The sequence below is a fragment of the Poecilia formosa genome, unplaced genomic scaffold (genome assembly GCF_000485575.1).
Source record: "Poecilia formosa unplaced genomic scaffold, Poecilia_formosa-5.1.2 Scaffold40, whole genome shotgun sequence".
In the NCBI taxonomy this organism is placed as follows: Eukaryota; Metazoa; Chordata; class Actinopteri; order Cyprinodontiformes; family Poeciliidae; genus Poecilia; species Poecilia formosa.
The window spans coordinates 458,756-482,640 of NW_006799979.1; the positions used below are offsets into that span (position 1 = coordinate 458,756).

General features: G+C 39.3%; 1 long non-coding RNA gene across 1 annotated transcript in view; it reads right to left on the bottom strand.

Moving 5' to 3' along the window:
* Positions 1 to 13,055: 13,055 nt before the first annotated feature.
* LOC107836113 (uncharacterized) overlaps positions 13,056 to 23,885 on the bottom strand; it is a 19,260-nt gene continuing 8,430 nt past the window's right edge. The window contains exon 2 of the long non-coding RNA XR_001661962.1: positions 13,056 to 13,300. This is a non-coding gene — a long non-coding RNA (uncharacterized LOC107836113). The remainder of the gene's footprint in view (positions 13,301 to 23,885) is intronic.

Genomic DNA, 23,885 nt, shown 5'->3' on the forward strand with positions numbered 1-23,885 from the left:
TGGACCACAGTTTGCTTTTTTTGTTCGCATCAGAGTTCAATTGAACGTGACCTTCTAGGCAAAAAAACTAGTTTGATTAAAGAGAGCTAATGTGTATGCACTCTTAAACGAATCTACCCGGGATCGCACATCTCAATTTAACAGACAAATTGGTCAATTAAGAGTTTTGGCTTTCAGGTGCATCTCATCTTTGTTGTTCTGTAATGAGGATACACCATTTAGGATGCTAACTGATCCCCGCAGGATCTATGATGGAGATTTTTGTATTTGCATTGTCTGGATTTGGGGGAGACTTCTCTGGGTATCTACTCCAGGTAGGGTTGGCAAAAATCATACATTCCTTTTAGTTCTTGAAAAAACATCTGCATTAGTGGAAGGCCCATTCTTTGTAAATGGTTTTTCATTTCTTCCTTGAGTGATAAAAGAAAACAGCATTTCTTGACTTATTCCACAGTCTAATTGTTAAATTGTAGCCCCAAATTCAACTAACCCAAATACTTATTTCAAGTGCAACTCCTCACTTCAGTCTACAGTCTCTCTGTCTCTCTCCCTCTTTCTCTCTCTCTACCTCTCTCTCTCTCTCTCTCTGAATTGAGAAACTGAATCAGTGCCAGGGTCAGAGAAGCAGTGCAAACATCCAGGTCTCAGCTAAGGGTCTGCTGGTCCAGACCGCACAAAGCACCCTGCCTCAACCTCAGCCAGCAGCCCCCCACCACCCACCTCCTTCTCCTTCTCCCCCACCTCTCCTTCCAGAAGGCCACAACAATCCCGTCTTTGTCGGCCAGTGATTGATGACACGGAGGAATTTCATTCACGACCGCCCGGTGTTTTTGTGTTACCGTGACGACCAGGTGAAAACAGAGTGCACTGGGGGTATCGAGTTTCACAACCTTGATCACAAGGGAAAAGTTAAAGAGAGGAGGAAAAGAAAAAAAAAGAAAAAAAACGAGAAGCAACAACTGAGAGGTCACTGTAGTCGTTAAACAAACAGCCATCGCTGTTATCTCGGGGAGATAAGCGCTGGGAACGATCGCGGTTCGCCGTGTGACGTTCCTCCACAGGTGGAGATGTGAAGGAAATGATTTTCTCCTCCACTTTTTTTTTTTTTCTTTTTTCACACGAGCCAAAAGGCATTATTTTAAGAGCGTTCGTTTAGATTATTAATAAATCCCACAGAATTGTCATGGTCAGATTTCGTCACACACAAAACACAGAGACTCGATCAGGAAGGAGAAGAAGAAGGGAAAAAAAAGCCACACATCACTTATCAACGTAAATAAAGGCTCAGTTGTTCATCCCACTCACACTCAGACTCACTCAGAGCACATCCACTCACATATGGTACTCTCATTTAATGGATATAGCAAGTTGGTAAAGTGCCCCATTAGGAGAGTCCAGAGCCTGAGCATAACAAAGCTCTAATGCAATATTCATGTCTACTCATTTCCTCCATTGCACAACAATAGATCTCCACATAACATGCCTCTATATAGACTTGTAAACCGCATCTAGATGAGGTTTTCTTCAAACAATGGATCACCTTATTAAGAAGATGATTAATGGATTTGTGAGTTCACATGTTTGTGAGATGTAAAAGTTGGGAGATCTGAGCAGACAAGCATAGTTGCTCAGTTGTTTTATCCAAACATACAGGACAGAGAGGAAAATGCAACAACCAGACAAATTATCTTGGGTTGCATTCACAACAGCCCTGTTTAGTTCGTTTTAATCAAACTCTAGTTTATTTGGCAGGAGGTGTGAACGCGCAGTCAAACTCCAAAATAACTAACTCCGGTCCACCTGGAAACCTATGTCTGGGATGCATGGCTGCTCCAAAAGCAGGAAGCGGACTACAGTGCAGGGCATTCTGGGTAAATAAAACGAACAAACAAAAAAAACCCCGAGTCTTCTGCTAGCGGAGAAATGGTTTGTGGCTTTTATCCAAACGACGAAAGAGAAATCCTACAACTGCTAAAATCTGATGTGATTCCATTTGTTGACATTTTGTTCTTCAGAGGTTTTTGTTTCACTTCCTTCAGTATTTTTTGGTGCAGTGCCATGTAGGGAGATGAACAGAGTTTTCCAACGGTTTGGCTGGTTTGACATAGTTGCAGTGTGAAAACCAACCTCACCAGGTGAAAATGTTACAAAATATAAAATGTTACTCGTTTATGAGGTGTTAAGACTCCCTTAAACTCACATTGTTTAGTCCCTTGCAAAATTATTCAAACACCTTGAACTTTTTCACATTTTCTACCTTACAGACGCAAAATAATTCATGTTTTTTTCACTTATAACATTTATCCATGTTACAAGTGAAATAAATCTGCCAGTGGAACTCAAAGTTGTTTTTTTAAATCAATATTCAGGAGTTATTGACTTAAAAAAAGCTCCTATATCTTGCAGAAAAGTTCCTCATAAGTTAGTGGTGTCTTCCTTCAAGTATACTAAAATATTTGCACTAGAAACTGGACAAAAATCCTTGGTAAGGTTTTGTGTTTTTGCAGTGTAAACATAATAAATGCAGGATAAACAACACTTGACTACTCCTGACCAATTAACACAATGTATTCAAGTTGGATCACCTGTTTTCTTTGGTCAGTGTCGCTTTCTATAGATCATTTTAATTTTAAATGAGCACAATTGTCTACGATTTTCTTGGTTGCCGAGTTACCTGGTGGCAGGCAAGAGACGGGTCAGACAAACAGCTGATTAAACAAACATTAACGGGACTTTGTCTGTTATACTGGAGGACAAAATGGGGGCAACAAAAAGCAAAACAATTCTCAGCCAAACTCTCTCCAGAAACAAACATAGTTTAGTCACATGAAATATTCTGCCAATGAAGCACTATGGCATAACTTAGGCCTCATTTCTCATGCAGCAAATTAATGCGTGATGCTTGATATCCTCATTGGAGCTCCTATCCAGGTATGAATTATTCACCCCAGCTCCATTATTGAGCCTGCCACTTAGGCTGATGCTCCTCTTCAGCCCTGTGAATACACACACATCAGGCTTCCAGGTCCAACACACATATATGCCACTAAAACGCACAATTACTTGCTGTGTATGTGCACAGGAACGTCATAATAAACTTCATTTATATTTATACACCACATAAATACCAATAAGACGCATTAATACAATAAAACGCCACACGCATTGCATCGCCAAGTGATACTAGAAGAAAGTTCCCCGTGGAGCGGAGCGCCATTCGTCTTGTTCACAAAGACACACACACACACGCACAGAAACCAAACAGGGTCCTCTTTCTGTACTGTAATCAGCGCCGTGTTGAGATCATCTCCACTCCCAGCAGGGCAAACACTGTAATGTATCACTCTAAAGTGTCATTATTGACTTCCCTTTCAGTTTAAAACGCAGCTCCTTTATCAGCGGGTAAGTTGTTATCAGCTGTTTGTTTTGCACACAAAACCGCAGGCCGAGCCGAGGGAGACATGAGGAAGCGACCTCTGGCAGCCCCCGGACTGTCGATGACAGCTTTACGGCCGATGATCGGTATAAAACTATCAGTTATAGCTCACCGCACGTAAAAGTAGGACGGTTATCAAATTCACTTGCGATCAAGCTGGCAGTCGGCCAGGACGGCAAGGCAACTTTTGCAGAACAGCTTGTGCATTAAATTTAGGTGGAAAAGTTAACGCCTGAATGCAACGTGTAGTTTGAGATCATGAAGCGTTCTCAGTTTGTATTTTGCCAACGTGAAAATGCTAACAGCTTGTTTGATGGGACTTCTTTATGGTTAGAAACAAGAGTGTCGCAATGAACAATTTACCAATTAATCGCATGATATATTAAACTGAGCTCAATAAGTTATATTCTGATGATTAATGTACTTTGAAGGGCAATTCTGTTTACAGAGACATCATAATCTATCCGGTTTCACCGGTGTGTGGCTTTTATTTCCGTTTTATTGATTGTTTTTGGTGTTTCGCTTTGTCAAATAAGAAATAAACAATATTCAAATTCCTGTCAGTGGCGAGAACACAAAGTCTAAACAGAAAAAAAGTGTATTATACCTTCACTATGTTATACATAAATCATCATCAATATCAAAACAGCAGAGTGTTTCCTGTATATATTTTTCTAAAACACGTTGCCAAGGAAGTGGTCTCAAAACATTATCATTTATCGCAATAATTACTGAGACAAATTATCGTTCAGCAAAGTTTATTTGACAGGCCTAGTTCCTCAACCTGATGCCTCATATTCCCTTCTAGATGTTAAAGTACCCAGAAAAGTCTCCAGAGACATACTGCATCTCAGCTCCAGTCCATGAGCTGAGAAAAAGATGTAGCAACCTGTGAAGACTAACAAATGGCTAAGCCGTTGTAGGAATCTTTGACAAAATACCTCATGTCTCCACAGCTACAAACCTTCCCTCCTTTATCAAAGAGAACAAAAACTTTGGAGATTAGCCTGTGAGTCAGTGATTAACTTTCCTTGCGTCTGCTACGCGCCCAGCACGCCGTTACTTCCAATAGCACCGGCAGCGTGATGCATTACGCTATGAACTCATTATGACCGCCGAGGGTTTCCTGACAGCTTGCGCGGTCCATGGTGAGTCTGCTCTCCTACAGCGTTCGAAGGGTTGGACACTGCTGCTAGCAAGCAGCACCGTGTGTGAGGAGAAACCAGAACTCCCCCTCTCTTGTACATCAGAGCCAGGGTCACTTTATTACTGCCAAGAACAAAGGCACAACGAGGTGAAGTGGGCTTGTGTACAAGGTCACAGGAACAGAAATTACTCTTGTCTCTCCTTTAGATGCCTTCTTGTTACAGAATTTCAGCTAATTTAGCATTTTGTTATACATTGACATTAAAAACATAAGAGGCAAGAGGAGGACTGATGGTTACACTCCTTGGTTTATGACAGTACTGAAGGTAAAACTTGTCTATCTGGTGGGTTGGGACTCTTGTAAAAATGAGGACATAAGCAGAAAATGATTGTAGCCACGGCGTAAAGACGTGGAACTACTTGCTTACGTCAAGTTCTAAAATGTTACATTTTGCTGTTATTTATATAAAGTATTATTATAAAACATATCTGATCTGCATTATGTAGGTGTAGGAGGTGAAACACTTCTTTTCTAAATAATTGATTGTTGCAGTTCAACAGTTGTTGGAACCCTGCTAAATAAAGTCAGATTTTATTACATTATCATGATTTCACATTGATAATTTTGCTGCAGTTTACCAACAATAAGCCTTTTTCATTTAAATTTTTTATTATATAATTACATAAATATGTACTTATCCAGCATAATTTTCCATATTGGACTTTTTAATTCTTTTATCTGACCATAAAAGCAAGTTTTGGCCGCTAGCTATTTTCTTGTTTACTCCCCTGTTTACTTTGCAAATTACATGTTCTCTCGTCTTTAGCGTAGGAAAGAGATTGTGTTTTATTGTTTGTTCAATTCTAAGGTGCTTCTCAGATAACTGAATTTCAAGATTAGGGTTACGCTTTGGCTAAACTAAAGGAAGACCTAGCTTGTTTAGCATCTACATGGGAAGCTACAAAGTAGGTTTGAGCTGTAGTCTCGATCCACAACATCGCTCCATGAAGCATGCATATAATGAAGAGGGATCCGCTGCCAGTTTCCAGCCAGAACCATCCATCACAAGGAAACTGGATCTGCGGGGGCCTCCATTTCTGGTTTGGCGATGACCAACCCACCCGCACAGAGTGGTCCGTCAGCAGCATGCTAACACTAACAAGAACAGCAATATGATACAAGATAAGCTTTCGCCTAAGAGCTCTTGGGTTGATTCCAGTCCTTCTTTCATTGTTTTGCCTTGATTTTTTTTTTTTACCACCGTCCGATTTCAGGCTGAAAGGCATTACGTCAACTCTGATGAGGCGCTAACTGAAATGTCAGCAGGTGTAACTTTTAACGTGCTGTTATTTATATAAGACTTTTTTTGCTTTGGCATAAAAAGCTCAAAGCAAAAACTAAGGAGCAGCTCTACATGGTCTGTAATGTTGGAACATGAAACCCGGCTCATGGTCCGATCATCTCCTTTACTACATGGGAGTACTTGTCAGTTAACCACAATATTTCTATAATCTGTGATGCTTTGTCTGAATTACGTCCATCACTTCCAAACCAGCAGATTTACAGGTTAAGAAAACTGTCTATTTCAGAGCAATTATAGATAAAAACCATGTGGAAACATCAACTTTGATATTTGAAACAGTATCAGCTGTCTCAAGGTTAAGAAGATGAGTTTGCTAGCAAGGTTGGCTTTGGTATTAATATTATTACTGAGATAATTGAGACATAACACCTCGATAAAAAGTGAACAAGTTCTTTCTGTCTGTCCTAATAATTGAATACACCACTGCAAAGGCGTGTCATTCACTAGCAATAACAGTACCAGCCTTAAGAAGCTCAACTTGCTGTTAGCATTAGCTCTGTTGCTAATGTGGCTACATTTGGATGGCAGCTTACATTCCTCCTCCAGCAGAGAAACCTTTTCTACCACAGGTTTTTGTTCAACTTCCCAAGACTCTTACTTACTGATTTATTCATTAATTATATCATATAATAAACAGCCTCACATTTAAACTGTCTGTAACTAGATCAGACATTGTCTGGACACAACAAATGAAGATAGAAGCTAACCGATTCAACATCTTCACCTAAATACTATTCTTGATTTGTGACAAAAACTTTACTTTGCTATTAAAGTTTGATCATTATTTAACATTACATTTAGAAACTTGTGTGTGTGATTGCAATTTGGATCATTTTAATGGTGAATATCTGATACCCTCCTCTTTATAGTGCACTGTTCCAGTTTAATTGCTTTCTCCTTTGTCATGCAGCGTGCGATTCGGTTTCCTCTTCTCCTCTCTATCACGCCACCTCAGACAGCTTTATTCACCTTGTCGATTACCACCCATTTTAAAGTTAAGCCATCCATGCTTAATGTTTATTCTTTGTAAGCGAACTCCCTGTGACAAACCAATAAAAGACGATTTACTGCTCACTGGAACCCACGATCGGGATTATCACAAAATTCCAGCACAGCTCCCTTCGCTTTCGCTCGCCTATCCCCGAACAGTAAGACGCGCGGGCTTATGGTGTATGTGTGCTTACTCTGCAAAGGTAATACTTCTCAATATGCCCATTAATCCCTCTCGTCGAGGCATGGGAAACGGCCAGGTCCTTAAATCAGCAACAACGCCGGACTGCGTGCGGCGGGAAGAGGAGCTGCTGCATCCAGCGCCCCTGGCTGACCCTCTTTAAATAGGATGTCTGGATGTGTTATGAGGGCTATTGTTTCCTATAAACATCTAGCACTGGGGCAATAACAATCGCATCAAGCCAAATGAAGTTATCTGAGAATGGGATTAAACTCAGCATGACCCCACTGTCTGCTCGGCTCACAGGCCCTCCATTAATAATGCCTAATCTAATCAAGGAGCTAAGATGGATGGATGGCAGGCCTGCGTGTGTGTGTGTGTCTGTGTGTCTGGCGGAGAGTTTGGGAGGGGCGTTTGATTACTGCAAGCATGTTTATGTGTTTGTATGCATGTCTTAATGTGTACAGCTCTTGGACTTGTATTTGTTCTTACAACTTTTCTCTATTTTTGTGCACACGTTGGTTTTGTGTGTGTGTGCATTTGTTTGTAATACCTTGTGGGGACCATTTTCCTGATGCATACTACGTTGTGGGGACCCACTGCTCCTTGTGGGGACCGGAGCCTGTTTTTGGGTCAGGGATCAGGTTTAGGACTAAGATGTGAATTGAGTTTTGGTTAGGTCTAGGTATGTAATGGTTAGGGTTAGGATAAGGTTTTGGTTGTAGAAATGAATGGAAGTCAATGGAAAATCCCCACAAAGATAGTCACGCAAACGTGTGTGTGTGTTTTGCAGCCAGGTCCTGTGCCAGAGCAGCATTCTGATCCATGTCTGATTCAGCGGATTAATGGATTCAAACAAGAAGAAACAAAGAAACAGTAGAAAAAAAATAAGTTTGGGTGTGTGTGAGAGAGAGAGCAAGAAAAATCAAGGGAGAGGAAGAAACAAAGGTAGATAAAGAGGAAGAACAGACAAAGGAGAGTGGAAGATGAGAAAGCAGCAGCCATTGCATGGTTTCCTCCTCTGTTATCTCATTCTTGGCAGAGGCATGCCTTTGTAACTGATAGACAAACAGCCCTGCTATGACTGATAAAACCCGGTTACAGATGGGGAGGACTGAAGGGGAACCTAGAAAAACAGGGAAAGAATAGATACAAGATGGGAACAGAGAGAAAGTTGGGATTTGAAGGTGTAATGGGATCTGAAAGGAGGCACCAGATGAGGATGAGTGAGAAAGATAAAAACTGAATTAAAGTGAAAGCTAAGAATTAAGTTGAAATGAAGAGATACTAAATAAAATGTAGTCAGCCTTAAGACAAGGCTTAAGCTGAATGCTGCTTCTCCTTGTTTGGTTCTGGTTCTGGGGATGCAGACCAGAACAAAAAGACCTGAGCAGCCTGGAAGGTTGATACAACAACAACAACAACATATCTTTAATGGATTTTAATGCTGAGGCGTTCAGTGATTTATAAACTAATAAAAGTCTAATCTCTGAGCTACAAGGAGCCAATGTAAGGAATTTAAAGTCTTTAAATCTGGTCCTCAGTGAAAAAGCAAAACTTCTCATACCTTGTGCCACCATTATATGTAGCAAATGTTAAGACCAAGTTTTAATCCTGTGGAGACACACAATCCAATAGGATCCAATTTGTCTCCTTAATCCATCACATATCATCCCAAAACTTTTGGGACGATTACACTCAGAACAAGGCGATCGAGGCCCTCCAGTGGTTAGATGTTCTGCGCTGTGATGTGAAGATGGTTCTTATCTGGATGAATTATTGATTTGCTCCTGGAGTAATTTTGGTAGGCCAACCACTCTACACACTTGGATTTTTTTCTTTCTTTCTTCTTCGCCTGTGCCATTACTTTTGCAAAAATGACATTAACTACCATTAGAAACAGTGTACTTGTAGTACATGGTGCTTTCACTAAAACATTATTTAATGCATGTGGCCCATCAACATTGATGTTATTTGGTTGCTGGCTGAAGATTTACTTTTTTGAAGGGTTTATCTGGCAAAGAAGAATAAAAAAACATTACATGTTCCTTGAAAGAACAGTGCATATTGTGCCGCTTACACAACATAAAAAATGCTTTGAGTTGTCGAAAAGGGCATTTCTCTGACTTAACTACTCAGCCATGTATTAGTCATGTCATAAAGAATCAAATAATCCCACCAACAAGCTTACCTTGCCATTGTCTGTAGCGCACTCAGTGTCTTCTTCTACTCTGCTCCTTCCCTTCTCTGACATAAACAACTCTAATTTACGACCAATAATATCCTGATTCAATCACCTGATTGATTTTGGACTTGTGTCCCACTAATAAATCTCAGCTCTTCTTCTCTTATTGAGTCCTCCATCAGATCTCCACACTCTCCCACTCGCCCACCTGCACCAACCACACACATACGCACGCGCACACTTATATATAGTCTAATGGTATTAGAAAATCAAAGTCTCTCATTTTGTCTCGGTACATCCGCAGGGCCCAGTAATAGATCTGGCTGTACTTATATCCGGAGAAAGAGAGGGGAGGGCGGTTAAAAGGGAGAAGAGGAGTAATGCAAGCGAGGCAGAGTGCAGAATAAGGGAGAAGAAGAGTGAACGGAGAGCAGAATCTGAACGTTAATAAGGTTGTACAGAGGCCTAATACGTGTGGACTGAGGCTGAATTCACCGAATTAGGGCATCTTTATCTGGTCAGCAGCAGAGCAACGGGAATAGTAAACCACAGCATGCGCTGTTCATAAAATTTTCTGCTCTGAGATAAGCCTTAATCTGCTGTGACTGTCACCGAGAGTCATTGCAAATGGAGGCACTGGCTAAAAAAAACCAAAAAAAAAAAAACGCCAGTGGAAGTAAAAACATGTGCCTTGGTTGAAGGAATGTAGAGTGTGGTGTTATGTGGACCGCGATGCGTCCTCAACAAAAAGAACGAGGCGCTGCTGTTACATCAGCTGTTCAGAAGCAGCCACAGAGGATGAAATGTTTTGGTGCAAACATGTATCAATCAAATGTAAAATTTTGAAGATATAAATGGTTGAACTTGATATCATGACGTTGCTCAATGCCCTACGGTCTTACAAAAATAATTGTGTAAAACTGCGTCTAAAAAGGGGGCTGCACAGTGGCACAGTTGGTACAGCTGTTGCCTTGCAGCAAAGGTTCTGGGTTCAATTCCCAGTCCCAGTCTTTCTGCATGGAGTTTGCATGTTCTCCCTGTGCATGCGTGGGTTTTCCCCGGGTACTCCGGTTTCCTCCCACAGTCCAAAAACATGACTGTCAGGTTAACTGGCCTCTCCAAACTGCCCCTAGGTGTGAGTGTGTGTACATGGTTGTTTGTCCTGTGTGTCTCTGTGTTGTCCTGCAACAGACTGGCGACCTGTCCAGGGTGAACCCTGCCCCTCGCCTGGAACGTTAGCTGGAGATAGGCACCAGCAACCCTCCTGACCCCACCAAGGGACAAGGGTGTAAAGAAAATGGATGGATGCATCTGAAAAGCTAGTTACAAAAGATAAAAAGTTAAACTGTGTTAAACAATAAACTGTGCATCTATTTTTTATTTATTTATTTTTGTTTTTTGAAGGTTGAGTTCAACTTTACCAGCCACAAACAGGTTAGATTATTGCAAGGTTAAATTAATAAGGAAATAATTTGAACAGAACTAGACTGATAAAGTAATTTATATAGACTAAAGTATCTCTAAGAAAGAAATTCAAGAATAAAAGCAACACCAGTGGCATCTTATCAGTCTGCAAAGCCATTCCTAAGACTTTGGGATTAGGATGGACATTTATTGTATCGTTTATCGTGATAAATTTCTTATCATGACAAGAATTTAGATTTGTTGTTGTCATGATAAATTCCAATAAATTAACTAATGTCATTACATTTTCACAATTCATTGTTAATCTGACTAATATGTAATAAGTCATGGAAACCATCAACAACATTGATTACCATTTTGTAGAATAGTCCAACAGTCTGACAAACAAGCCCTTTGTCCTGTTGTGAAGGTCAGTCAAATTAAACCCAACACAACGACTAGCGCATGACGCTCTCATTTGAATACGAACATTATAACTTCATCTGAGTTTAAGTATTTGTTTCCCAATCTTGTTGCCGTCCACCTTGTGGCTTTCCAGCCATTAATATAATTAAATTCTATTCCAAACTTTGTCTTTGAAGCAAATTAATTAAGATGCTATTATTTAGCCATCGAGAGGTTAATGACCACCATTAGCGACAAGAATTGCAACCCCAGTCATTGGCCAAACTTGGTTATTTGGTCCATTCTGGTTATTTACTGAGCCGGAGATTGATGGCTGCTGATACTGCTGGTGACGCTAATTAGCTTTTAAAACATAACACACTCCATCACTGCTCAGGAGTCGTTGCAGCAGCCAGAAAACAATCCCGCCATCATTTGCTTCAGTCTGCGGACACAGAAGAAATCAGACTTTATGTGAGAAATTGTCTTCAAGTCTCATTGTTTTTACAGTGTAATATTTGTAGGTGTGAAACATTACGTAAGCAATGTGACAAGACTTTAAAAAAATATTTCATTTTTTTGTTGTTTGGCAAGGCTAAAACAAATTCTCTCCATCAGTCTGAACAGACTTTCACTTTTTCAACTTCTTGATCATTGAAGATATTTTAATTTTAGGTCAAAGTGGCAGCTTTTAAAATATGTATTTAAGTTTTTTTCTATTAGGAAAGGTTACAATAAGGCTTTTTCCCTTCAGTTTGAACAGACATTCAGTCATTTTCTAACTTCTGGATCATTGAAAATATTTAAATTTAGGTCAAAGTCATTGAACCCTGTTTATGAAACAGCTTTTACTGTCCAAATAATTCGTCTTGCATTCTCTTATACGTTTAGCTCATACATTAATTTGCTGAGACTCTAAAACTAGATCTTACAATAAGATCCAGCAAGGCAACAAATCCCATTTCCTACAAACACACCAATGTTTTTTTTTTCTTTTAACACTGACATGTTTAAGAGATAATAACATTTAGTTTACCCTATATTTCACACCTCACAGATAAATTAATGGCCAAGCATCATGATGTCATGGCGAGGACGCCCAGAACCCTGTGAATGTCACAGGCAGCCACAATCGGGGTTCTGATTGGACGACCCCCGGAGCTGCAGCCAATGGGAGCCACCGGCTCAAAACGCAGTGGGAGCCTGGGTGAGTAATGGCCTCATCTCTAAAGGGCATTCCAATGACATTGTGAGGATAGCAGAACTCGCTGCGATTTACAGCTGCTCCATAAATGTTTATTAGCTTTTCCTCTATTTATAACTTCTGAAAATCGCGATGGGCTCCACTCTGCCCTTCTCTGTCTTCACTTTTACGGCTCGGGTGAACATGCCCCGGCAAGCAACTCCGACAGATATTTGCGAGTTATATGTACAGTTATACACGCCTGCATTCATGCAGATGTTTTCATAGGAATTACATGTACAACCTTTTGCATCAGAAAGTCCCATTGTCCTTGTTTCATCTGTGCTCTCTCTCTCTCTCTCTCTGTCTGTCACAGCAGAATCATGAAGATTAGCTCAGTGTTGGCAACAATGGAATATATATATAAAAGATTTGACATTAGAATAGTTTTGTCATAATTATCTCCAGCTGTAATCTTTGATTTTAATTTCCACACATATTGTAAAAGAGCTTTTATTACAAATTGAAAGAATACGTGACAATCTCCAACAGAAGTGGAGGTTCATTTGAAAATGTCTTAAATTTAATCTAAAAACATGTCTTACATGCCTAGATTCAGTGCTGAGTCAGTGTTCAGTAGAAGCGTGCAATACTGCATATTCGGGTATCGATCCGGCCCATTTTGCCAATACCGATACTTTTTACTTAAGTTTGACATCTCATCAAACTTCTGAACTTTTGGTAACACAAAAGTGTTTTTATTTTTTTTTTCTTTGAATTATTTAGTTCAAACCTAGGATAGAACATAGCAGCCTCATGTTGATGAGGTGGAACTGTGACCTGAGAGGACCGAGCAAAGACAGCGAAACCTGCATGGAGGATACAGACAAAAAGAGGAACAAAAGTATCTGGCAAAGAGGGAAGGAACTGAAGGGAAGAGGATTGATGAGTGGCTTGGGAACCAGGTGTGGCTAAATCAAAATACAGCTGTGAAGAACCAGGGAACCTGAGGGAAAGAGAGAGATTAACAAAGAGATTACCAGAGTGGGAATACGGCAGGATGGACTGGCCAAAGACAGAAGATGAACTATAAAATAACATCTAAACTCACAACGAAGAAGTGAACTGAGTATGGAGCACCAATAGTGACAATAATAAGCAACCCAAAATAGTACAATTATATTCAGTCAGAAGGAAACACCAAAGAAGCTCAAGGACACAACAGGAGAGATCAGGGAGAAAATTGAATCTAGAATATGGTTGCTCTAGATTTAATTTTGGTTATATTTACTTGATTAATGGTCTGACAATGTTTTGCAGTAACAGAATGCAAATGGACACAGGGATATACACAGACAGACCAGACTTCATCCTGGCCTCCAAAAAAGAAAATTAGAAAAAAAAAACATAATCCAGCTCAGATATCTCAAAAATTAGCTCCATGCTTAGCAGTGCTTATTGTAAAAATATGAAGCCATAGCAAGCTAAAGTGACGACCTTGGGCGAGGAGAGGATTAATATAAGTAATAATGAGCTCTGGAAACAAAACTGGTCAACAAAATGACTATTAGTTGTGAATTCAACAAATACGGACTTTATGGTAAAGTGACCAGAAATATGCCTTCGTTGACGAAAACCAGAAGCTCCTTTGCCACCAGTTTTTGGAGACATAGTAAACATACAGAACAAGAAGACATCCTGGTCAAAAGCTGGTACTTTAACTGCATTTTTGGAACAGAAACTCATCTCATAAACCCTAAAACATTACAGTTCTAAGCCTGATTTGAAGCAACAAAGGTTTGTTGGATCATTCCTTCCATCCACTGATCCCTCCAACCTGTGTTAGCGGATTGATTCCTCTCCTGGCTCGCTGCCTTGAAAATGCTAATCACTGGCTCTGGCTTTTCAAATGTGGGCCAACTGTGGGCAGCAGAGGTGTAACTTTATAAAATAATTACTTCGCAGGCTTTCAGAGTATGTTGGGGGCTGAAAATATCACTGAGGGGACAGGGTTGGGCGTGAAGAGGAGTAAAAGCCATGCTGACGAAATGCAAATGCTAACTAGCTCTCTCTTTCTCTCTTTCTCTCTCTCTCTCTCCCTGTCTTTGTCCGTGGCAGATTTATGGGAGATGTACATGACATGGCAGCAGCTCAGAAGAAGCCCCCACTCTCCTTGCCTCTACCTCTTTCCGTCTCCTCCCCCGTCCCTTCATATCGTTGCAGCTGCACCTGCCCAGAAAGGTCCTAGGTGAAGGCTAATGCCAATAAATCTCACTGATGCTTTCAATTCACTGATTGACTGATAGAGTTAACGTTGAATCAAAGATTTCTGGTTTAGGATTCAGTTCTTCATGCATTCCTCTGGTTCAAGCATGTTTTGCTAATGTGAAAAACGCTCATCACTCACGTCGCGTTTCCTTCCTTTTGCTTTGAACTTCTTTTTTAAGTTTCACCAAAGAAGGACGAGGCATTCATTACTCCAACAGCGTTGTCCTTTAACCTTTAGTCACATGACTTTTTTTTTCCTGAGCTGGTGCTAGTCCTGGCACTTTCCGGACAGGGCTCGTCTAATGCTAGCCCTGCTGTCTGGCGCTGCTGTGATTTATACGGCCGAGAGGCTGATGAAACTCATGAATGATTTCTTGCCTTAGACAGGAAATCAAAGCGGGGGAGACGTTTATCAGCGGAGCGGCCTGACCTGGATCCAGACCGCTCAGAACCTTCTGGAACCATGCAGAAAGCTGCTATCAGCACAAGGGATGGCTGCGGGGAAATTTATTGATCTGGTTACACGACGGCGCTGTGTAATGATGGAAAAGTCATACCTTGTAATTCATTAAGGGGCTTGCGTGTCTCTAGCTGGTTTAGATAAAGTCAGATTTTTTTTCATCAAATAATATTTTGAAAAATGTATAAATTGCTGTGTAAAAATGTACATATATATCTCCTGAACTTCTTTTTTAAGAAAGTCACTTTACGTCCTCAAAAGTCAATGAATTTTCTTGGCTAGTGAGGGACCAAAACAAAGTAGCCCTTAAAGCTGTAGTATATAACTTTTACAAAAAAGAAAAAAAAAAAAGCATATTTATTAAAACTATCCCTGTATAGTGACAGTTTGCTATGAGACAGATAATCTGTGAAAACAATCAAGCTCCTCCATCTTCTCCCAGTGTTACTATCCCCATCTAGAAATGCAGCTCTCCAAACCAACCAATCAGAGCCAAGTGGAGGGTCTTACAGTATAACAATTTCTTGTATAATCAGTGGTATTGTGTAGTGGAATACTTATATTTCAAAAGAAAACTTGATAAATGTAACTGCTTTTTTTTAATTTTTTTTATAAAGTTATGAAAAGCCACATGCAGCTCTGGAGATACAGAATCCGTATCCCTGTTCTGCCACTTTTTTCACATCCAATGCCAATGTCTGAGGTTTAGTATCTGCCAATAAACTTCCAACACAGAAAAACAATGCTGATTTAATTTAAAACATTTCTTAAAATGTACTGAATTACCAATTTAACTGATAACTCTGCACCAGCACAGCACAGGAATACACCGATAGCTTCACAAGCTCAGTCAGACATGTAAAAATAACTTTAATTTGTTCTGTCAGTGCAAGTAGGAGTGTAACAGCCAGACTGAAACTGACAAAAACGATAGCTTGACTGCCTTGGTCAAACATGCAAAATACTCAAATGGTTCAGAAAGTGCAATTATGAATTCTAAATATGATGTAAAATAAATAATAAAGCGTGTCATCGCTCACAGCACAAAGCGTAGAATTAGACTGAATAGATCTGCCTTTATTGATCTGGCACATTGTCACAATATACGATTTAGAACATTTTTTTTAATGTCGGAACCGATACAGATATTGATATCGAATCAGTGCATCTCTAGTAAAATGTATTGAAGTTTGTGATTGCAACATGATGAAATGCAAAAAAAAAAAGGTTGCATTGATTTATTTTATGTGTTAGTAAATTCACTAACTAATTTCACTACTACAAGGTAGAGAAATTTAGCTAGCTACAAGCTGGTAAAATTGACCCAGCTACAAGCTAACTACAAGTTTTCGAAATGTAGAGAGCTACAAAGTAGCTCATTGTTCTGTCTAATAATGATTAAATACACTGGCAGTTGTCTGTTTTTTAACTTCTGATTAATCAGCAGGTTTTCCTTAATGGCTAAATGACTGATGTCTCGTACTGTGAGCAGTCATAACAACCAGAGAAACAAACAGATTGCTCTGCACATAAACACATTTTGCTCAGAGATTAAACTAATGGTCATGACATGGTGACCTTTTCCACCATGATGGCTTCAGACAGGATTAATTATTTGTGACTTTCCTTCTAAATACATTTGCATGCCCGTGAGAGCAAAGACGTGTGAAATGGTCAATATGTCTGTGTTTTATTTATTTTTTTCTCCCTTCATGCAAATTGCAAAGGCACGCTCGTGTATCTTGGTGAAAAATGTACCTCAAAGTCTCGTTAAAGCCCTAATGCAGCCACGAGGTGACAGACTGCCACAGTCCATCGCTGTGTGCATTAAACTGACTGAAGGGAGATAAATGCACGGAACAGAGATTAAAGTGACAAATAGACTCTGCATGCAAAGAGGCAGGGGTAAATTGTGTTGCTAAATGCCAGCAGAAGACAGTTTCTATGCAGACTGTCTTGTGATGGATGAGGGATAAGTGCGAAAGCACCCAAACTGGAGTCACTAAATTTCACGCTGCTCTCTGACCACTTATTTCCTTCCAAAAACATTACCAGCATAGCAGAGCCTCGGCTGTAAATTTAATAGATGGAATGATATGCAAAAATGCGTTCGCATTCATATGCAGACCTTTTTTTTTCTTCTTTAGTTGAATGAGAACACATCTGTTGCGTGGAATAAATGTGGATCACTAACATACGAAGATAAAGCACGACGAGCTTCGTTTGCTTCAATCGTCCGAACAGACGGAAAGAAATCACATACCAACAAAAAGAGAAAACACTGAACTGGAAGTTCTTGAAATTTTTTTAGGTTAAATTTACTGCTCCTAACTTGCAGGCCTCTAGTTGGCAGCTGGTGTACTGAATATCCTTAGCAGTGCAGTGTTTTGATGATGAGAAATTAGTATTTATGACACAATAACTGCCTAAATGTGAGGTAAAACAAAAATAAGACATGGCTTTCAATGGATTTTACAAATATAAATCAAAGACCTGTGGCGTGAATTTATATTCCGTTGAGTCAATACCTGCAGGACCACATTTCACTCCATCTATAGCTGGTTTGCTCCTGTGGCCGTCCTTACCCCTAACCTCACAATGTTGCCCATTCTTCATTGTGAAATTTCTGGAGAGTGTCTGTGGATTTTTCAAATCTTGCAGAAGATTCCCAGTTTGATTTAGGTCTGACTTTTAGCCAAGAACATTCTAACACAAATATTTTGGATATAAAATATTCTACTGTTGCATTGGAGGCATGTTTTGAGTCACTGTTTTGTTGAAAGATGATCCTTTATGGCACTTAGTAGCACCAAAATTAACAATTTTATATACTAGGGGTGGCTCAGCAAGCTACTCATTTCAAAGTGAGTAACAAGAACTAGTAGCTGAACAGGCGGTACTGGCAAAGGACGACCACTCACTTGCGTTAGCTTTGGACAAGCTAACGACTAGCATGGTCAATCTCTGGACTGCCTATCACCTCTGCTGGTCACTAGCATGGATAGGCTAGTGTTAGCATTGGCTGGTCACTATCACTATATTTAGCATTTACTGAAAATTCAAGAACAAATTAAGTGATTTTGTTGAACGATGAGAATTTAGCTTCAGTTCAACAGCCTTTTTCAAAATTGCAAAATTGTCACTAAAGTAAAATAATTCAGAGATTATTTTAAGAAGTGTTACATTGTCAATGTAAAGTTAGCTCAAGTGATGCACATTCATATCAAAGCACATTGTAATGTAAAGTTAGGGTCAGGTATTTACTTCTCTTTTCTCAGTGCAATGCAAATGTAAAAGTTAGCATTTCTGTATTTCTGAAACTTTAAGATTATAATTACATTGCTTTTATAATTCCAATATTATTGGGTACTGTTAAAGTTGGGTCTTAATAAGTTAAAAAGGAAAAAATATTTTTAAAAAAACATTTGAGCAGATTGATCTGGAAAAGTTGCTGGGAATATTTATGGCCAATGTTCACAGCTGTAATCGTTTATGCAAATTTCACGTTGATCCTGTAAAATGTCAAACGATGGAATAAACAAAACAATTGATTATAAATCAAGTTCGTGTCACAAATTCAAATGTCAAGTCTTTTTATTTTCCAAGAACAACTTTAAGTGGCATCAGATGAAGCCTGAATAATGTTCCTGTAGTTTAAATAAGTTTTAATATGTAAACACAGGTGAGAAATAAAGACCACAAGAAATGAGGAATCATGTTTAGTCAGAAGTTGGCGCAGCTATACGTTAGCACGACAACATGAAGATCATTCACAAGACATCAGTCATTTATAATGAGAGCTGACTCAGTAAGACAATATTTGGCAATACCCAGTTTCACTAAAAGATCTTATGTAAATAGAATCACAAACATTTAATGTTTTTCTTTTTTCAGTTTTGCCTTCAGCAAATTTCCACTATCAAACACATGGAGGCAGCCGCATTAATCACTCAGCTAGAGATAAAGCAAAACCATGTCAGAGTGTAAAACACTTGTTTTATTACGAAGAAAAAATACTTTAAAAAAAATAGTTTATGGTTCAATACTGTATTTTTGACACTTGGTAGCAGGTTGAAATGTTTACATTTTGAACCATGCTTACAGTTAATATTTTTGGATTTTCCTCAAGTGAAGAGAAACAGCAGAAAAAGCTTTTAATTATGTCACCTCTAAAATAAAATAAAACTTTTTTTTTTTTTTTTTTTGCCAAAATCACTATTGGCAAAAAAATGACTTGGGCCATTATTTTAGCATTGTGATGATCTCAACATTTTCTAACACCGTATGCACCAGGCCAAAAACCTCACGTCTTCAGTTCTTTTGTGGAAAACCACAATCTCATCTTACCTGTCCTACTTATTTATTAAACTGCATTTTTTCAGTCCCTTTCCTTTTAGCTACTGGTATTTGTTTCATGTTGTTCTTTTAGTTTTTTTCTCCTGGCACACATTTGTTTCTCCAGTTTGCGAAGAATATTGGTTTTGAAAGTTATAACATAAATAAAGTTTATCATTATTGGTTAAACCCTTCCTGTAAAGTTTTCATGAGCTCAGTTTTCCTTTTTAAGAAATAGCCAAAACCAACTCACAATGATATTAATGTACATTTTCTCATCTGTATTTCATGCGGTCAGGAAAACGAAACTCCAAATGTGCAACCAGGCTGAACTGCATATGTGACGTCATCAGTGCAAGAGTTTGACAAAATGCGCGAAACTAAACCGGCGAAAAAGTGAAACGAGGGACTCTGATGATACGACCAACAAACTTTTTCTTCTGTTTTCTTTTCACCAGCTTGTGATGCGTTCAGCTCTCTTTTTATGCTCTCCTCCATTTTGTTTGTCTTCCTTCTCAAGTGTTTATGTGTTTCAACACATACCAGCCACTTCGGGGCTGAAACCTGAACCCGGACAGCAGAGTTTACATCGGCACACACGGCAATCACAGAAGCCAGAGCTCTGATCACAGCCAAACGTAAACACGGCTAATACAGACGTGCAAAATATGGTGGATGAACTTCACTCTACACTTGGCCTTTTGACATTTTGCCTTTTCTTTTTTTAAACAGAGGGACATTCATGTCAAAATTATTCTTGATAAAAATCAACTTCTGAATCGTTTTCCTTTAATCTGAACTTACTGCTCTGAAAATCAGTCGACTATTTATTGTTTTTAAAAGCTTTATTAGACCACTTTAATTATTTGTTGCTTCTTTTGATGTTTTGAGGGGATTTTTTCACACTAATGCGAAATATTGTGTCTGCATTTACCTTTAGAACAAAAGCAAACTAATTCAGAGCAAAACGCAGTAAAAACAAGTCGCTTGCAACAAGTTCCTTAAAGAACTCTAAAACGTTCACCGTCATTTCCATAGAGCTAATCTGCAGCTGGAAAATTGACAGCTCTGCTGAAATGTCATGTAAACAAGAAATAAAGTCCATCACAACAACAGTGAACGTAAAACGTCAGTTTCACCTCACTCATTTAGGCTGCGCGTTATAAACACAACGATGAGATTCTGTCCTCAGGGCTGCGAGATGCGAAACCCGAACCAGACTGAGGTTAATGGAGGTTCCCCTCAAGATTTATTTTAATTGTTCCACTGAAGTTTCTCACATTTAAACAGAGTGTCTGCTTTGTTGAGGCTGCTGGCTAAAATATACCACATCTGGGGTGGAGAATGTAAAGTGTTAAAAAACCTTTTTGACCCCTCTTTCTTTTTGCTGGAGTGATTAAGTGATGCGGCGATGAGCTCTGTGATTTAAAACTCATTTAGCAAGTCAAAGTGTGAATGTGGGAAATCCCAGATGGAAGCAAACAAAAGTTACATGTATAATAAAAATAATTAAAAACAATAATAATAAAAGAAACTGATAGATTTTTGTAGCTACAGTGAAAAGAAAACTTGAAAATCTCTTATATTGTTGCCTTTCTCACAAAATAAGCACAATAACTAACGTACCATTTGAATCCTTTTACTGGGATTTTGTGTGATGGACCAACACAACGTAGAACAACTGAGTACAGAGTTGGTGCTTCACAACCAGTTCAAACACCAAATATACTTCAATATGCATTAAAACGCACAATGGACACCAATCCAGACGCTAATATCAATGGACTTCCTTATTTCCACTCTTAGCCAATCAGCGGCAAGGAAAATGCGTGGTGCTCCTGGATTGGCTGATTTGCGTGTGTCAGCCAACTGTGTGTAAAGCAGAGAGTTCAGGTACTTCAGCTTCCCAAGCTGCGTTTTCTTTTGAATATATTTGACATGCTCCACAAAAAAAATCCATGAATGGTGACTTTTCCACGAATAATTTGGAGTTTTATATGAATATGGGAACATTAAACCTCCAATAGGAGGAGAGGCGTTACGGCTCTGTTACGTTATTTCTGCTTAGTCTGTACTTTTGTGCTTAATGTTTTAGGTTGATGCGTTGCATGTTTGGACAATCGTTCCCTCCAGTTTAGGTTGCTGTGCACCTTTTGCCTCTCACTTTTGGCCAATTGTTGTCACGCATTACCGTGGCAACGAGGTCTTGTTTTCACCCGTGGGAGCAGGTGTAAGCTCAACTAATACTTGAACTACAACCCCAAAGGCCAGAATAGATTAAACAGAGGGAAGGAGGAAGTTCAAACCATCTCTTCCAACAGTCACATTATTGGACAAAGATTTTATCCCCAACTCCAGCATCGCTCTCTGCCCACCTTCCAAACCAAACACAGCTTTAAAGGGAAGCGGCAAAAGCAAAGGGGGTGGGTTAGCAGTGCTTGTCAACAACTGATTGTGTGATTCAGGACATGATATTGTAGAAAACTGTTTCTGCTAACCTGTTAGCATGTCATGACAATCATGAGTACAGTAACAACCTTCAGTCAGAGGCATCTTTTGACTCGTTGGAAGACTGACTGCTACCGAAGGTCCTTCCTGACCACGACACCATCATCCACGGCGACACTTTGAGGATACTCAGATGAAATGAGTTCTGTAGCTTTCCTTTGAGATAAATAAGGAATATTCTGGGCAAAGCACCCGTCCATTCCCACTGCATAATGCTTCCACCACCATGTTTCACAGTGAGGATGGATTTATATTTCATTTGACCTGAAGACCTCTTTCCAGATGAGAATTTATAGCCGCGCAAATAACAATGTGGCTGGTCAGCAACTTGCAACAAAAGCAAATGCAGATCAAACGGACGCTCGGCCCATAACCGCCTGACAGCTGCAGCGTTCCTAAGCAGCCCTCCAAAGGCCAGCTCCTGGCCTTGATCTGGAGGCCAACGACTGTCCTTCATCACTGCCAGGGAACTGGAAGCACGGTTCTGCATGATTCAGCCCAACAAGACAGAACACGAAGCGTGACAACCGCAGCGGCCAGCCTCGGCATGAGCGTCTGCAAACAGGAACTAGCTGGAAAAATCCTCCTCCTCCTCCTGTTCCTATTCCTGCAGCCCCAGCTGTGCCACAGCCTATTTTAGACACCCTAACTGCATGCTGGGATACACTGACACCCCGTGAGCAGCGATCAGCATGTGGTGCTGTGAAGAAGTGTGTGTGTGTGCGTGTGTGTCAGGAAAGAGAGCTGATGATATTACTACTAATTACTGGAATAACTTCCTGCCACCTGTCTTGTAGTTGGCTTGTGCCAAAAATGCAGTGAAAATAAAACGACTGAAGCAGCTGATGTGCCAAACTGACACTCTGTGCTCCAATTATTCTGATACTGTGTTTGTTTTTGGTCTTTTGGTTTTTCCAATATTCCTTTTGGTTTTGACTGCACACGACAAACAACGCTTGGTTCGCTTATTTTTTGTTTTTAGGCAAAACAGATGAAGGCATAGAGAGGCACTGAGCACAAGAATTAAAGTTTTTAAGGAAGGAGAACAGAAAGGCTAGTTTAACTGAGAAGCAGGGTTCAGTGCAGAGGTGGTAGTTACATACTCTATTATATTTTAGGAAGAAAAAAGACTTATGTGTGGTTTTACTTTTTACTTTATCTTGAGTAATGTTATTATGAATTATTGCGTCTCTGACTTGAGTAGAAATTCTGGATACTGTATTCAATACGAGTAAATTAATGAAGAAAAAACAAACATATTTAACCAAGAAAAAGAAGTAGATGTACACAGTTTACAGGTTTCTTGTTTCTAGACCAGCGTTGTTGTTGTAATGTTATTTTCTGTTTGCTGAGCCTGTTGTGCCATTAGGATCAATAAGATACATTAAACACTACATGTTGTCACTGGAAGTACATGACCTGGTTGTAACATTATCTACTGTAAGTATTAATTATATGTGACGTTTAATACTGAAAAAACTGAGTTGAATATACATCAAGCCAAGTTTATTAGTAAATCATAATTCAGCAACAAAGCAGTTCAAAACACTTTATATCATATAAAAACAATCAGAAAACTTCAAATATGTTGATCAATGTTCCACTTACTACTAATCAAAAGGAGCTCTAATCAGGTGGGCTTTTAGCCTTAATTTAAAGGATCTCAGTGTTTCGGCAGTTTTGCAGTTTTCTGGACGTTTGTTCAAAATTTGTGGTGAAATCAAATTGATTTCAAACCAGTGATTTGACCAAAAGAAAAAGATTAACAGTAAAATAGAGTAACGTTCATTTCTTTTTCATCAAACGTCTCAGACCTTCTAAATTCAAGAATTATGATATTCAATTAAAATACTATTTAAAATCTTTTTAACAACAACTTTAATTCAGTTAGCGGAACTGGTAGCAGACGTTATTGCATTAACATTTCTGTCTTTTGATGAAATGATCAAGAATACATAATGATGTAAGAAAAAAGTCATAAAAATGTCCATGTTTCGAAATTATGTAGAAACGTGTACAT